The sequence below is a fragment of the Tachypleus tridentatus genome, chromosome 13 (genome assembly GCF_004210375.1).
Source record: "Tachypleus tridentatus isolate NWPU-2018 chromosome 13, ASM421037v1, whole genome shotgun sequence".
Taxonomy (NCBI): Eukaryota; Metazoa; Arthropoda; class Merostomata; order Xiphosura; family Limulidae; genus Tachypleus; species Tachypleus tridentatus.
This window is the reverse complement of record NC_134837.1, coordinates 239,589,998-239,607,119: the sequence shown is the minus strand read 5'-3', so window position 1 is coordinate 239,607,119 and position 17,122 is coordinate 239,589,998.

Here is a 17,122-nt window from a genome sequence, read left to right as displayed (position 1 = left end):
CACGGCTGGGAGGGCGAGCATGTTTGGCGCGACTTGGGCGCGAACCCGCGACCCTCAGATTACGAAGTGCACGCCTTAACGCGCTAGGCCATGCCAGGCCCTCCATATTTTCGGTGAAAATAAAAAAACAAAACAGATTGTCTAGAAATTCGATATGTGATGTAAAAGACTTGTGAAATGTCATTAAACTATCACTTCTGTTAATAATAGTAGTTTATGTTGCAGGGCTTTTTTTTTTGCTGCACGATACAGTAGCATGTGTCTTGATGAAGTTTGCCCATTTCTGAAAAAAATAATATATAAGAATCTATTTTGAAATAATGAAAGATATTGGCTACACGAAAGTAAATAAGAAGTTCAAAAATCCCTTTAAAATTCTCCAGAAATGTTAAGCCTCGCTAGTTATAGAAACAGTATAAACAAAAATGCACTAATTTGGATTTGTCGATTTGTTTGTTTTGGAATTTCGCACAAAGCTACTTGAGAGCTATCTGTGCTAGCCGTACCTAATTTAGCAGTGTAAGACTAGAGGGAAGGCAGCTAGTCATCACCACCCACCGCCAACTCTGGGGCTATTCTTTTACCAACGAATAGTGGGATTGATCGTAACTTTATAACGTCCCCACGGCTGAAAGGGCGAGCATGTTTGGCGCGACGGGGATGCGAACCCGCGACCCTCAGATTACGAGTCGCACGCCTTAACACGCTTGGCCATGCCGGGCCAGGATTTGTCGAAATAGTTTAATAATGTATGCTGTCCTTTTATGAAATAACAATACATACGGTGATGGAAAAATTTATTGGATCACCCAGTTTTCTTCAGACGCTTCTTTGAAATAATCATTTGTATGTGGGTGTAAATGTGTTTCATGGATGATGCAGTACGATATAATTATTAGATCAATAGCTTTATTGGCTGTTTGGGTATTATATCAGCTGTTTTGGGTATAACTATTGATTTTTACTGAGAGTTAGTTCAGAAGCCTATCTGTTGTAAAGTGCAAGTAATATTACCATGGCAAAAGGTTAAAAGTTAACTCCACGGTAAAATAAGTAATTGTTTCTTTGACCGAAGACATATTTAGATTAGGAAGTTTTCTAGAAGAATTAAATCTAACTAGTCTACTTTGAGCCGATGGACGCGGCGCTATACAAAGGCTAGCTATGTAAAGCGATGGAAGGAAAGTGGTAGGAAGAAAACTTTCACGATTGCTGGCGATCGTGTTATGAAAAATATGATGTTACAGAGTCGTTGGCTATCGTCCATAAATCTCAAAACAACATGGTAGGAAACCTCACGTGTCACTTTTACCGCCCGTGTTCAACCGGTTCATCCTAACGAACAACACGAAAAAGATGAGGTTTAACCGAACCAAAGATCTTCTTGACTGGATTGAAGCAAAGTGATATTCTCATATGAATGAAAGTTCTTCCTGCACAAGTCTGATGGGAAGCACTTTGTAAGACGTCTGTTGGAAGAAAAATTTCATCCAGCATGTTTAAAATGCAACTGTGAAACATCCACAGAGTCAGGGTTCATCTTTTACCACGTTCTGGGACGCCTGTATTTTGTGAAAAACACTGTCATTGAAACAAGTTCATTGAGGACATCGAATCAACAAAAGCCTCAATTTGAAATACAAAATAATTCATGAAATGTAAAACCCTATTTTATGAATCAATTATTTAATGTACTTTCTGCTATTTATTAGAAACTTTCAGCATTCTTTAACTAATGATATTTAAATTAACTATATAATAAGAAAGACTAGTTTTTACCTCTTTTTATTGAATTTTACAATACTTTACAAATATATGTAATACTTGATAGCGTAACTATTTATACGAGTGCTTTTCAATACTTGTTTATTTTAAAGTTTAGATGCTCCCTAGAGGCACAATGGTATGTTTGCTGACTTATAATGGTAGAAACCGGGTTTCGGTACCCGTGGAGGGCAGAACACAGATAGCCATTTGTGTAGCCTTGAACATAATATCAAAGCAGACAAATCAGTTTAGATTTTTGTATAAGGGCATAATAAATACAAACTTTACATTCAAAATGTTAATGTTTAAAAATTCAGTTGCTCAAGATGCATAAGTTTACGAGGAAAGCCTGACAAAACCACAGGAAATAATCACGATGCATTGATTCATTTATTGTTTAAATAATACATTTTCTGTGATATTATCATGTTATACTTTCTGAACAATAAATAAATACTTGATTGTTAATTAAGTTACAAACTTCACCAATGTTGAACTAGATAGATGTTTGAGTTGGGTTGGTATTTGTTATTTATAAAATTGTAAGAATTAACAAATAATGAAACTGCTTGACAATTTATTTTATATTCAATTATTTCTAGTTTTAAAACTAACTACACACAAAGTAACAATATTCTCTTTTTGCATTATTAAATTATTCACTTTACACAGAACTAAGGATAAAGGACTATGTAAACGCCTTTTCTAATGAAAATTGTAACTATAACAACGTCAAGCAAAATATCTAATAGTTTTATCTTATGTTAGAAAAATATCTTTTACACTAACTAGTATTTTCTAGAAAATTAAATATATCATGTATGCAATTTAAAATAAAGGTTTGTAGTTTTCATTATTTACTTTTCCGTTTTAACTCCGATGTACATCAAATCTGTTACAAGTAAACACGTAATAAATAGTCGATCTGAATGACAAAACGGCGAAACATTTTTCTGAATTCGTAGCAAAGTGACCAGTATGCTAGTTTCATAACTGACCTGTTTTTCCGTACATGCAACTTAATCATTTACACTATTCATGTAATTCAATTTCTTTTTTCCATACAACGTATATTAAAGGTTAAAATAAAAAAGTGACAGGTAACGTATTCCACAGCTTTATAACATATGGATTCATGAAGGACAAGTGACGTGTTCCACAGCTTCATAATATATGGATTCATGAAGAACAGGTGACATATTCCACAGCTTTATAACATATGGATTCATGAAGGACAGGTGACGTATTCCACAGCTTTATAACATATGGATTCATGAAGGACAGATGACGTATTCCACAGCTTTATAACATATGGATTCATGAAGGACAGGTGACGTATTCCACAGCTTTATAACATGGATTCATGAAGGACAGATGACGTATTCCACAGCTTTATAACATATGGATTCATGAAGGAGATAACGACATTTAATTCTAAAGACAAAGATGGTTGATAAAGCATAAAACATTTTATTTACAAATTTCGAAAGTTTCGGAATACACTCACTCATGTTATGAAGATTGTTATTAACAAAAACTATTGCACTACATTCAATAATTCACTTAATTTTCAAGAGAAGTTGTAAACGGAAGGATACAACAAAAACAAAGAATTATAGATATATAGAACAACAGTTGCATTTAAGTGTAAAAACTTAGAACAATTTTAGACCTTTGTGAGTTGTTACTAGTCGGGCGGTCTTTAGCTGTGACTAAACTTTCTTTAATGTAGTTTTCCAAGTCTGAACATCCTGTCATAATAGCATAGAAATCGTTAGGTGAAATATTGTGCCCTGTGGTTTCAGAATGTGAACGTTTGGTTCTGTTAGATACCCCTAAATTTACACAGACTGTAGTTTCTAAGTGGTGTTTTGTTTTGCCAATGTACGTGACTTTACAGTCACTACACGTATATTTATATACAAACCGTGAATGTAGAAGTTTAGATGGTTGATCTTCACATTGAAATAGGTTTTTAATCTTGATACTAGGTCTCTATATTAGTCTGTGCTTAATTTGAGAGTACAAGTTGATTATTAGAGAGGAGAGTTGTTTTTTAACTCCTAGGGATCGTGAACCGATGAGAGATATTGAAGGGAAATTTGGTTTGAAGTTGTTTAAGAAATTAAGTTTAATCTTCGTTAGAAAAATCGTTTGTTTGTTTTTCAATTTCACGCAAAGTTATACGAGGACTATCTGCATTAGCCGTCCCTGATTTAGCATTGTAAGACTAGAGGGAAGACAGCTAGTTATCACCATTCACCGCCAACTCTTGAGCTACTCTTTTACCAACAAATAGTGGGAGTAACCGTCACATTATAACGCCCCCACGATTGTCTTTACTATCTGGCCATGCCAGGCTTTCTTAGTTAGACAATCAGTCGGGGAGCCATTATATAACATAGGTGTGTAAAACGGTAATTTGTTCTTGTAAACACAATAATATAAACAAAGATTAACTTTTCTGTTTAATAATGATATAACCAGCTTACTTTTGAAGAAGTTGGGGATTAAATTATTAAAATTGATATACAGGCCAATAAAAGTTGCTTTATGATAAACAGATGTATAAAAGCGTTTATCTTCTTTGGTTATCCTGACGTTTAAGAATGGTAAAGAATCATTAGCCTCGAGTTCGAATATGAACATGATATTAGGATGTTGGGTATAAAGGTAAGAAAGGGACTTTGAAACGTAACTTATTTGCTAAAACAGCATATAACATATTGATGGCGCTGTAAAATTTCTTTAAACGTGCTTTTGTGTTACTTAGTTACAACGAAGTTTGCCTAAAGTACTTAAAAGCTCATACACGTTTTTACGTTATTAATAAACAAACTGGAATTTTGAGCTATTCACACTAACTAAAAATTTTTATATCCAAAACGTTGATGACTTTTAAGTATTTTAAACAAAAACTCATTTACAACAAATTATAAGATGTCTTGTTTACAAAACAATTATTTGTTGATGAAATTTCAACAAGCTGTAAGAGATAAAGTGCCTTTCTTTGTACATTTACAACCAGAAGCTGTGAAATTTTTTAGACTGAATAAAACTATTAATATTTGTGTTATATATATCACGGCCAGGTGGGATGAGACGTTCGACTCGTAATCTGAGGGTTACGGGTTTGAATCCTGGTCGCACCAAACATGTTCGACCTTTCAATCGTGAGGGCGTTATAAAGTGACGGTCAATCCTACTTTTCGTTGGTAAAAGAGTAGCCCGAGAGTTGGCGATGGGCGGTGATAACTAGCTATCTTCCCTCTAGTCTTACACTGCTATATTAGGGACGGCTTGCACAAATAGCCCTTGAGTAGCTTTGTGCGAAATTCAAAACAAACAAACAGTTAAATCTATGCGTTTCAGGTTTTAAAATAACCTTCTGAACCATTGCAATATTGTAAAATCGAAATACGTTTATGTTTGGCTTAATTACATAATCTCTCCTTTCTCTACATCCTCACAGAACTACTGATAAGACAGGTAAACAGACTTTCCAAATTGCATTTGTAGGTGATAATGGTGAAAGAATATTTAGCGAAAAATAAATCCATCGTAAGTTAAGTAAGAGAACAAACCGTTTTGTTTACACATACACAATTTATCTGTAACTTTTCTAAATATTTAAACTGAAAAAATACATACAAAAAACAACAACAACATGAAACTGTTTAATATAAAACAGTGGACAAACTGAAACAGTCATGTGAGGATCTATAAAAGTTGAACACAATGACCAACCAGCTGGAAAACACAGAAGGTCTAAGGACGTTTATTAACTTCCCTGAGAACAGACATGAAATTGGAAAGGCCATTGTTAAACTGCTCTGAGATAGACATATGAATGAGTCTTTGAAGACAATTTGCTTCTTTGCTTATAATGTTCGTGAAATGCTAAATAAGTGCTATCTGATCATATCCATCTATCATTTTGAAACTATAGGCTAAAGAAAATGTAGGTAGTTAACGGCACCAACCGCCAATATTTGAGGTAACCTAATAGTTACCTAACAGAAAACCCTAAAATGTACAGTCTACAAGCATTAAACACAAGACCATTCTCGGTCCAGAAATTATCATAAAACCACTCGCTTAATTTCTTTTTAAATAACAACTAATTTATTTATGTAATTGATGTATTTCGTCATTGTTATCGATTTAGTGTGAATTATTCACTTAAATCTATATCTCGGTCTGCAAAGTGCATCAGTTAACAATCAACCAGACAAAATTCCCATAAAAAACAGTGACATCAATACTGTTAATTCCTACCCTGTAAGTTAATTGTTGTATAACAAATATAATTTTTATATTCACGTAAACTTACTAAATCTAAACAAAAATATAGAATCAGTTATTTTCATCTTGTAAATATTAAAGCAAATTGAAATAAACTCTCAAACTCACTTAGCTATCAGAATTCGAATAACACAACTGTGACATAACGTGAAATATTGTTATATAAATTTGCTTCATTTAAGAATATTTCTGTCTTAAAATCACCTATATATATATATATGTATTTTGGTTTGGAAATAAACACAAAGCTTCAACATGAGCTATTTGTGCTCCGCTCATTACGGGTATCGAAACACGGTTTCTAGCGATGTGAGCCCGCACACGTACCGTTGTGCCACTTTAAGGTGCAAAATGTTTTAAATTCTTACTCATTTAACCATCGCTGATCAAAAATTGTATTCAAACAATATCCGCGTTCAATATTTACTTTACCACGTTTTGTGTTAAATATCTGAAACGTGAAAGTACTCGATAAAACCAGTTAAAATATTAATATTTACTAACACATTAAACGTGACGCACACTGGACGAGAAGCTTTTCTTAATACACCTTCATTTGAAACATATTTCACTTTAATTTATCTTGCGAATATAGAATATGATGAAAAAAATAATGGTTAACGAAGGATTGTTTTATTTATTTGGAACTAAGCTACACAATGGGCTATCTGTGCTCTGCCCATCATGGGTATCTAAATACGGTATCTAGCGTTATAAGTCCGCAGACATACATCTGTGACACTGGGAGTGACATAGAATTGATATCAGGTTTCCATAAAATATAATAGCTTTTCTTTTTATTCAGTCAGCACAGAGGGCTGATTTGCTCTTCGAAATAATGGCCCACTAGTTCTGGGGTGTAAAAACTTTGTTACTGATGAGAATATACAGTTAAAAGCATAATATGTGCACGCTGGCATTGCCGCAAGAGTCTGTGCTTTTAACACATTCCACATTGCTATTAAAAATTTACTAATATGTGCATATTATATATATTAGTTTAGATCTTTAAGAAAAGGAAGGAACTGAGACAAACAGTTCAATAATCGCACTTGGAAACCATTCACATAAAACACGTCTTTTTGTATTGTTTGTCTTTCCTTAACTTCGAAACTAAACGCAGGTAAACTCAGATCTCAGAAATTAGTAAAAAACAAAACAAGAAAAGAGTAAGAAAGATTACTGACTGTTGTTACACAGTTCAACGAAAAAAACAAATAATACCAAAGACCAAACCAAGCACGAGAAAACAAGTATTATTTTTTCATATGCACGTGCTGTCAAGTTTCGTTGTTATAGCATCAGCTATGACAGTTAATTTTAACTTCAAACATGTTTAGAAAGTAATTTTATTCCACTTGAAAACCTGTCTGTAAAGATCTTCACTTCTTTATATGACTTTTTGGTGTGTGTTTTGTTGTTTTTTTGCCTATTCTACCAAGGGTGAGTCTTAGGACTTACAACGCTAAACTCAGCAGATAGCTTAATGTGGCTTTGCTATAAGAAAACAAACAAACACACAAGCAAACCAAAGATGAGATAGTAAAGTATTTCAGTCAATGAAGAGTTTAAATGGGTTTATCACAACCTTTAGTGATATAGACAAAAACAATTAAAACACATCTATTAATTAAACAACGTTTGTGTCACATTTTCTTAGCTAAAAAATAAAACAGGTCTTTGTTGACTGATTAACCATACCTTGATTACTGTAACAATTGTGTAGTAATGATATTAAGGATTTCATTATTACACAGTTGTTACGGTACTCTGTTATGCCTTTACGACGTGGTCAAGCTTGATATAAAAAGTGGAAAACAGCAATAACAACAATCAGAAAACTTGTTATTCTTCCAGATTTGTCTATAGCGCAAGATCAGTAATTCATTGATAATAATTTTAGTTACCTATTATCATAGAATCATCTTCTTTAGATGCAAATTAGTTTCAGAAAATTTATTCTTCAAACAGAATTTTTTCGTTTGCACTTCAGATTATCATTCTAGTCTAAAAAACTCTGACAAAGGTGTCGACCCAACAATTCCTAAAGTTTGCTAATATAATGGAACTATGTCAAACTAGCATTATTGTCATTTCTTCGTATTTTCTAAGATATGTAAAACATTAGACGCAATAGTATAAAATCTGTTAATATGTTCACAATTGGCTCGGATCTCAGTCAAGGGTTTTTTTAAACACGATTTACACCTTTATGGTATGTAAATAATTTCAGCTAAATCTCAATAAAATGTTTATATGTCATTAATGTTTACGCACTTTTCCATAAGTAAGTATTCATAAAATTGTAAGTGTGTTCTTTATTAATTAAAACTTTAAATTCTATTGTAAGTTGCATATCACAATGAACAATGAACTTCTTAAATTAAAAATAGTATTTTATGCACAGATATTAATCTCAGAAAATTTCATTCACAATTGATATTTAAGGACAAAAATTAATTATTTAAACAACCACGTGATATCTGCTTCATTCAAGAGTACAAATTTGCTTAGTATTTACGAACGTTCAATATTGTTAATTTGTCATGCTATTTTTCCGCACTCTAGGTAACTGAATTTAGTAATACTATTTCATATTTTGTTATTTATTCAGTTTGCTGCTATATTTGTAGAGGATTTTTGGAGTCTTTTATGCATAGACCAAGCGATCCGTTAATAAAAATAAATCGTGCTTTGTACTTTAGAGCCTAGAGTGCGTTATAAGAGTGAAGATTAAATTCATTCATTCATGTTGCGCCACCTATCCTAACATTGAACTTCTAAACTATAGTGAAAGCAGCTAATCAAGAAATCCCTTCGTCAGATCTTGGGATACCTTAATCGAATAGTAGGATTTTGGCTGTTATCGTTATAGTTAACCTATGGACCCAATATAAGAAGCGATATTTCGTGACAATGAAGTAATAACCGTGGATCTTCGGACTAATAGTTTATCAGGTTAACAATCTAACCTGAGAAAGACTGAAAAAATTAACATAATGTTCTTAACCCTGAAATAAATAACTTTTGAAAACATATTTTCTGTTATATGGATGTAAAATTCTTACAAGTAGACACATATATTACAAGTGCTGAAATTTAACCAAAAGAAAGATGTTTAAGTGCTAAAGTGACCAGTTTCGTAAGTGGAAGAAAAAATTGGGATACCTGTATCTGTCAGTTTTTAGAAAAAGCTTGTAATTAAGGTATAGTGGTTTATTTCGTGTAAAAATATAACGTTCAACATATTAAAATGTTAAATAAATGTTTATATTATCACCTCATTGGGAAAAGTACTTCAAATACTTACAAGTTTCTTTTCGATAATTGTATGGCTATACGTTTTGCATATGTAATGTATTTACTGTTATACATTTATTATTTATTTTAATATCCACGTTTGTTTCAGTTTAATGAATATAACGTATGTTATTAATTACGTATTGCGCAAATCCCGCCCGTTCTCTATATTTATAGAATATTCTCGAGCGTAAGAATTAACAATGTACTAGGTGTGTATGTAATACTAACAAATAACGGTATTGTTGCCAAGTGAACTTTTAAGAACGTCTTCTAAAAAAAAGAGTTTATAAATCTGCGCGCCAAGAAACAGTTTTAGAATATTGTTTATCTGACAGCCAGTATATGATAAACGCTTATTTTTTCGGAAAGCTACAGATATTTGACCAGGAATGTTTATAGATTTCCAAAATTCAATTTCAAAGAATTATTTATAATAAGTAACTGTAATAACCTATATTATAAACTGTATTGTTTTTTTATATTAAGATACATTATTGTTAAAAAAAACTTGTATATATCAATCATGTTGGAAAATATCATAAATTTAATACATTTTACCATTTTGTTAATTTCTAAGGCGCTCAATTCGCAATCTGAGAGTAGAGAGTTCGAATCCCCGTCACACCAAACATGATCGCACTTTCAGCCGTAGTGGCATTAGAAAGTTATGGTCAATTCCATTATTCAGTTGGTGATGATTAGCTGTCTTACACTACTAAATTAGAGACGACTAGCACATATATTCCTTGTGTATCTTTGCGCGAAATTATAAAAAAAACGACAATAATATGATATAAAAAATATGAGACGCCTCGGGGACAAATTATAACAAATATTTAAAATGTGTTTGTTCTAAACCAGAAAAAACCATAAATCATTTTTAATTCTTAAATATTTATGTATATATCACGACATTAAGCACAGAGATGTCAGTAATAATGTACGATAAAGTTTCTCTTTTCCAGAGTTAATATTATCAAGGATTAAAGATTAACTTCATGTTGTGATATCTTTAAGAATTGATCGTCTCTACACAGTTGTAATTAATAATTATATGACTATTGTTTTACAATAATAATAAAAATAAAATCAATAGGAAATTTTCCTTAACAAAGGCGAGTGAATGAATGTTTGTAAATATATTTATGTTGATAATTTAATAAATTTCTTGAATTAGAAAGTGCTGTAGTTTGTCAAGAAGTTTTTAGTATTTCAGATATAATTCCGCTTCTGGCAAGTCTATATACCCGTGTTGAATATGTGGTTTGTAAAAGAAAAATTAAACAGCTATGTACCAAATTTCTCAGAATTCACTTACTGTGATATTAGAGTGTATAATTTTGTTTATATCTATATTACATATATACAAGCTAAAATTTTATTTAAATTCAAACACAAGTATTTGTTCAAAAGTTTTAAACTTGTTATAACTGTGAACATGCAGTAACGTCAACTATAAACTCCTGGTTTTCTTTAGAATATTGACACTGTTAACTGAAATACGTTGTTTAAAGCTATACAGTTTGTATCTTTCTTTTATAAGAGTTTCCTAATGTTTTCTAAAAAAGCAAATTATAATATGTAGCAAGATGTTTTGATCATGTAAGAGTGATCTGTGGTTTTATAAACTAAATGAAACACAATACTACAATCGTATGATCATTATCAATATAAAATACTGTTTGTTGTTGTTTTTCCATAGGAACCGAAAACAAAAATTGCTTTAATAACGAGCGTATTGTTAAAACAATTACCTCTTTTTTAATTGCACATAATAATTTATGTTTTTTACTCACTTCCTTGTGGATTACATGTTTTCTGCCTTTTGACAAGATTCTTCATTGTTACCGTACAAGTGGAAATAGTTTTATACTGAATTCCTTTGGAAAGAGTTGAAAGCTCATCCGGAGAGAACAAACAAAAATTCAATTTCTGAGTTAAAATCTTTTGTGAGTTCCCTTTAGACCCAATCAACATAACTTTGCAAACTCATTGTGCACGACCGTACAACACGGTAACAAATGAACAGAACCAAACAGAAGGAAAGGAATGTAATTAGAGTTATTTTCTCTGTATTGTTTTATAATGAAGTCTCTAGAGTTACCAAAGATGTACAATTATCTATGTCCTTATTCCTTCAGAATTAATGATAAGTAACTTTCTAGGGAAATGCAATCATATTTTATTAATATAAAAAGGAAGCATACTTTTTAAAGTGAAATAATTTCGTATATGCTTAGCATATAATACAGTTAATACCACTGCTGTTAACTTTTCAATAAAACAGCAGAAACATTATAAAAAGTGGAAGTGAACCAACCAATCACGTGAAAGGAATTAATTAACTAGAAGCACCCGAAGAAAAATGCTGAAAATTACTTAGATTTGGAAAATGTATATATCTTTCTTTATTATATAATACTAAGTAATATGAGATCAAAAATAAATGAATCAGGAAACAAGAAACCCTAAATCGGTAATTTTTTTGAAAGATAGATTTTTCTTCTTACGAATTGCAAATTATTCCTTAAAGAAAGAATGCCAACTTTTCTAAAGTACTTCTAGTTTTGTGGATTTGCTCCATTAAATATTGATATATTAAATATATGTTAATGTAGAGAGTTAGTTCTTTTGCATCATTACAACTCTAAACATTTAAGCCGATACTTTGAAGTTTTAAAATAAACTGACGTAGTTTTTGAGCTCTAACATAAACACGATCATGTATTAACAACAGAAAAGACAGTCAAGACTATTTCATACGAAATGTTAAACCACTTTTCTTTAAAATAGAGATTGAATCGGGAATATGAAGTACATTAAAATGCTTGACATAATGTTGTTTAGAGGCAGAAAGGACCAAACTGAAATGTTCTTTTATAAATACGTTTTTCTCCGCTGATCAAATAACAATTCACTTAACAGGAAGCTAGCTCGTCTGCGTTCTCTGTTCTTCGTGATCACGCTTCAAGGTTTATACTGCCAAAGTTATATAAAGTATTTGTAAAAATACTAATGCCCATTGCTAGTCTGCTCAAGTTAAATCATTTGTAATGTTCGAAATTTATAAACGTTCCTGGACAGATATTTGAAGTTCTCGATAAGTAAGTGTTCATAGTAAACTAACTATTGCAAACCAATAATATATATTGTCTCTTGTGGCGTCGTGTTTATTATATTTATAGTCGGAGGATGGTTTCTAGAAATTTCAACCTGTAAAACAATATTGACGGCAGAGTAGAGTTTACGTACACACATATATTGTTCATTCTTACACTCAACAATTTTGTACAGCTTTTGTGAATAGGTGGACATTTTGCATTATAGATTTAACAGTAAAAGTTATGTATATTTCTAAACATATATTTCAAAATATATGATAGGAAATTTTTCACACTTCCTTCCTTAAGGAATTAAAAACTTGCATTAGACAATTATAGACAAGATATTATATATACATATAATATTGTGATCAAACATTAAATATGATACACTCTAAAAGAATTATAATACTTCAACAACCGTCACATTATACAACACTATCAATATAAATAACCTTAGAATCATAAAATTGAGTAGCTTGTGGAAGTGCATCAGGAGAGATTGTTATCAACCCCTTTAACATGGATTATCTTCAAATGATATTCTTCTAATATTAAACTCCAATTTAACAGCCTTTTGTCTTGCCCTTCACTTAGTTAAAAAAACGTCAACAGGTTATGATCAGTATAAATGAGAATAGGCTGCTAATATGCAGATGAATACATAATGAAATGTTCTAAGGCTAACACTGAAGTCAATATTTTTTTTTCCACAGTAGAATAATTCTTTTGATGACAATTAAACATTTTAGAAAAATAACAACAAAGTGTTTAATACTTTTGTCGTCTAATTGTAATGGAATAGAATCAGAACCACAATCGCGGGCGTCAACAAGTAATACGAAAGGCTCATGAAAGTCATGTGTCATAAATACAGGGCAACCGTACAGTAAAGATTTGACCTTTTTAAAAGCAGATTGACATGTTTAAGACCACTTAAACTTTTGTTTCTTCTTTAATAGGTTCGTTAATGGTACAATGATCTCAGCAAAAATTTTACAAAACTTTCCGTAACAGTCACCCATTCTCATAAAAATATCATCAAACTTTTCTAGTTGGTAGAAGTTGAATAACTGAGAATGGAATCAACTTTGGCTTGAATCGGAGAAACTTGACTGTAATCTACCACATGACCTAATGAAACAACTTTAGCTTTACAAAAGTCACTTTTGCCAAATTTACAATGAAATTGACTTTCTGAAGTCTCTTATAAACACAATGTAACGCACATAAGAGTTCTTCTCAAACGTTACTATAAGTTACAATATCATCAACATGAATGCCAACATCCGGCAGATTGTTGATTATCAACATAAATGCTAACATCTGGCAGATTTTGAGACATTGATCATTCGTTAAAGAGTTGATAGAAAATTATTCATTCCAAACTATATTACATTGTACTGTTATAATCCATCAGGAGTAACAAAAGATGATTTTTCTTTTGTTTTGTCAGTTAGAGGAAAAGCCCAGTATCCCTTTAGTAGGTCACACTTTTTAGTATATTTGACTTTTCCAGTTTTATCAACATAGTCCTCCATTTTTGTAATGGGATAGCAATCTTTATCAAAAAAATTACTTTGGAAAAGTATCTACTGAATTTAACTGAACCAGCAGATTTAGGAACCAGTATACGATGTGAAGACCAATTACCTTTAGTGGGTTCTATAATGCCATTTTCCAGCACATAAAATATTTACTTATACATTTTACCCGTCTAAATTAGATTTACACGACAGGGATGTTGTTTTACAGGAGATGCGTCACCTGTATCTACATTATGAACCACAATGTTAGTTAGTTTCATAAAGAACGTCCAAAAATATACATCTGAATTCAATCAATAAACTAGCAAATTGATTTTTCTTTTCAGGAAGCAAGGGATCGAATTTTGAATCTCGATTAGTAATAATGTATGAATTACTCAATTTGTTGTTTAATTCAACACTGATATTTTCTGAGTCAAAGTGATTGTCATCAGCATCAGAAAAACACTCAAAGGCTTAAATATTTTCAGATGCAACTCAAATGTGATAGGACTTCAACATACTAATATGATACAATTGGGTAGCCTTTCGACGATCATCAAGTGTTTTTACATCATAGAGTATCTTATTGACATTCCGAGCAATCTCATACAAACCATCGTAACTACCTTTGAATGAACAGCTCATAGTGAGTAACAATACTGAAACCATTTCATTTTATCTTGGGATAACTACAAATTTTCTTGAGCCAATTCACAAGCGTATAGAGTGAGCCGAAACTTGGAAACGTCATCCAGTAAGTGTATTTCTTTTGGGTCATCTTCAAACCATTCTTTCTTCAGCAACATCAAAGAATCTCGCACTGAATGGCTAAACATCAACTCAAGTCCTGGAGATTGTATGAACTATTAAAATATTATAGCAGCTATTCTCAAAGCGTACGAATTAGTTAGTTTGTTTGTTTTTGAATTTCGCTCAAAGCTACACCAGGGCTATCTGTGCTAGCCGTCCCTAATTTAGTAGTTTAAAACTAAATGGAAGGCAGCTAGTCATTACCGCCCGCCGCCCACTTTGGAGTTTCTTTTTTACAAACGAATAATGGGACTGACCATGACATTATAACACCCCTACGGCTGAAAGGGTAAGCATGTTTGGTGTGTACGAATTAATACCTCAGGCTTATCATGTCAAGAGTCTCGATGTTATTGCAAGCAAGATAATTAAACGTGTACGAATTTTTCCATGAAAAAAGAAATTTATTTTCATCGATGGTGTAATTCTATGCATATTGGCAACAGTTTTGACGAACTAAGACAATTATGTTTAATTCAAAAATTCAAACGTTATGCACTTTACAACCTCGAAACTTACTGGCACGAAAAAAAAGTTGAAACATTACAGGTAGCAGCAGTTGCTCTTTCCGAAAATTGCACCTTAACAAATAAAACTACTTTTCATAAAAAGAAACTTCTGTCATCTCAGCAAAACCTGTACCTGCTCAATCCACTAAAGCTGAGAATCCTTATAAAAATCCAGCTCGTCTAGTTCGAAGTCTTATGACAGTTAGGATTCAACTTCATCAAAACCATTAAGGCTTGTCTGCCATTTTTGTAAATAACCTGGTCACGTTATGTCCGAATATTAGTGTTTGAAAAAGAAAAGGAAGTAGCATCTAGTATGTTTTTATCCACATATGGACGTAGTTTCACCAGATCACACGATGCTGTTGATTTGGCTACTGGTGAAAAGGCTGATGTAGTTAGGGATGTGCCTGTTGCTTCTGTCTCTATAATAAATAACACTATCATTACATAAGTATTCTACGTGAAACTAGAAGGAGTCAAATATTGTTGTTAGTGATACATTGCCTTTAGATTTGAATTATGTCATTGTTGAGTCTCTTATTGTTCAAGGTAGTGTAAGTGGTTCTGTTACTTTTTCCTCTTCATAACATTTATTTAGCTTCAGAATTGGTTTGGAACCAGTTCTGATTGATGTAAACCGTACTCTGCCAATTAAAAAAATGTCATTATTGTTTGGAAAAAATTAGTCAGAGAAAAGTTATTGCTGAACCCAAAATGTTAAACAGACTGATTACTGTTTCATCTCAGAATTCGACGTGTTAGTTTCGCGTACTGTGGCTCAATCTCAGGTCAAAATTTAAGCCAAAAACAAGTGATAGACACTTATTGAGAGGATGATATTTTAGATTTGTCTCAGACATTTTTTTTTCTGATGTGTATTTTGTGAATGGTTATCTTACTAAAGAATTATCGGTGAATGACAATGTTGAAAGTGAGGGATTTGGTTCATGTGATGAAGTTCCATTTGATACAAGCAAACGATCGCTAAGAAAGAATAGGATCAACAGATTCTTTTGTTATATAAATATTCACACCCTTAAGAAGAACTGTAGAAAATTCCAAGTGGCTGTTTTTTCTTTCAAAATTGATGTGCTTATGAGAAAATTGATATCATCAAATGTACCAGCTTCAGAGGACTGAACTATAGCTTATAAAATTGTATTTCAAAGAGATATCATTCTGAAATATTAGAACTTTTTCATGAACTAACTACCCATGGGAGGTCATTTAGGGGTGAACAAGACATGTGACAAAGTTATGAGACATTTCTTTTGTCCAAAAATTAGACAAGGTATTTCTCAGTTTTATAAAATTTTATAAAATTTGTTATACCTGTCAGTTGATCGAGAAACCTAATCAGAAACTTCCTGTTGCTTCTTTGAAGCCATCCCACATTTAAAGAACTCTTCAGTTGTATGATTGTAGATTATATTGGCCATTTACCAAAAACTCGATCAGGGAACCAATATTTGTTGACTTATTATGTGCGCATTCACTCGATTACCTGAAGCCATCCCTTTAAGAAACATTTCAGTCCAAAATATTTAAGACTATGATTATTTTTTCACTTTTATTAGCTTGTCCAAATAACCTCAGACTGATCAAGGATAAAATTTTATGTCTGGGTTGCTTCAACAAGTTGTGTATCAGCTACGTACGTACCATCCAGAATCGCAAGGTGCTTTTATGAGATTCCATTCTACCTTAGCAAAATGTTGTGCGGATTTACTGTCTCAATAATGGGAAGGATTGGAATGAAGAAGTTAATTTATTATCATTTTCTGTTCTTGAGTTA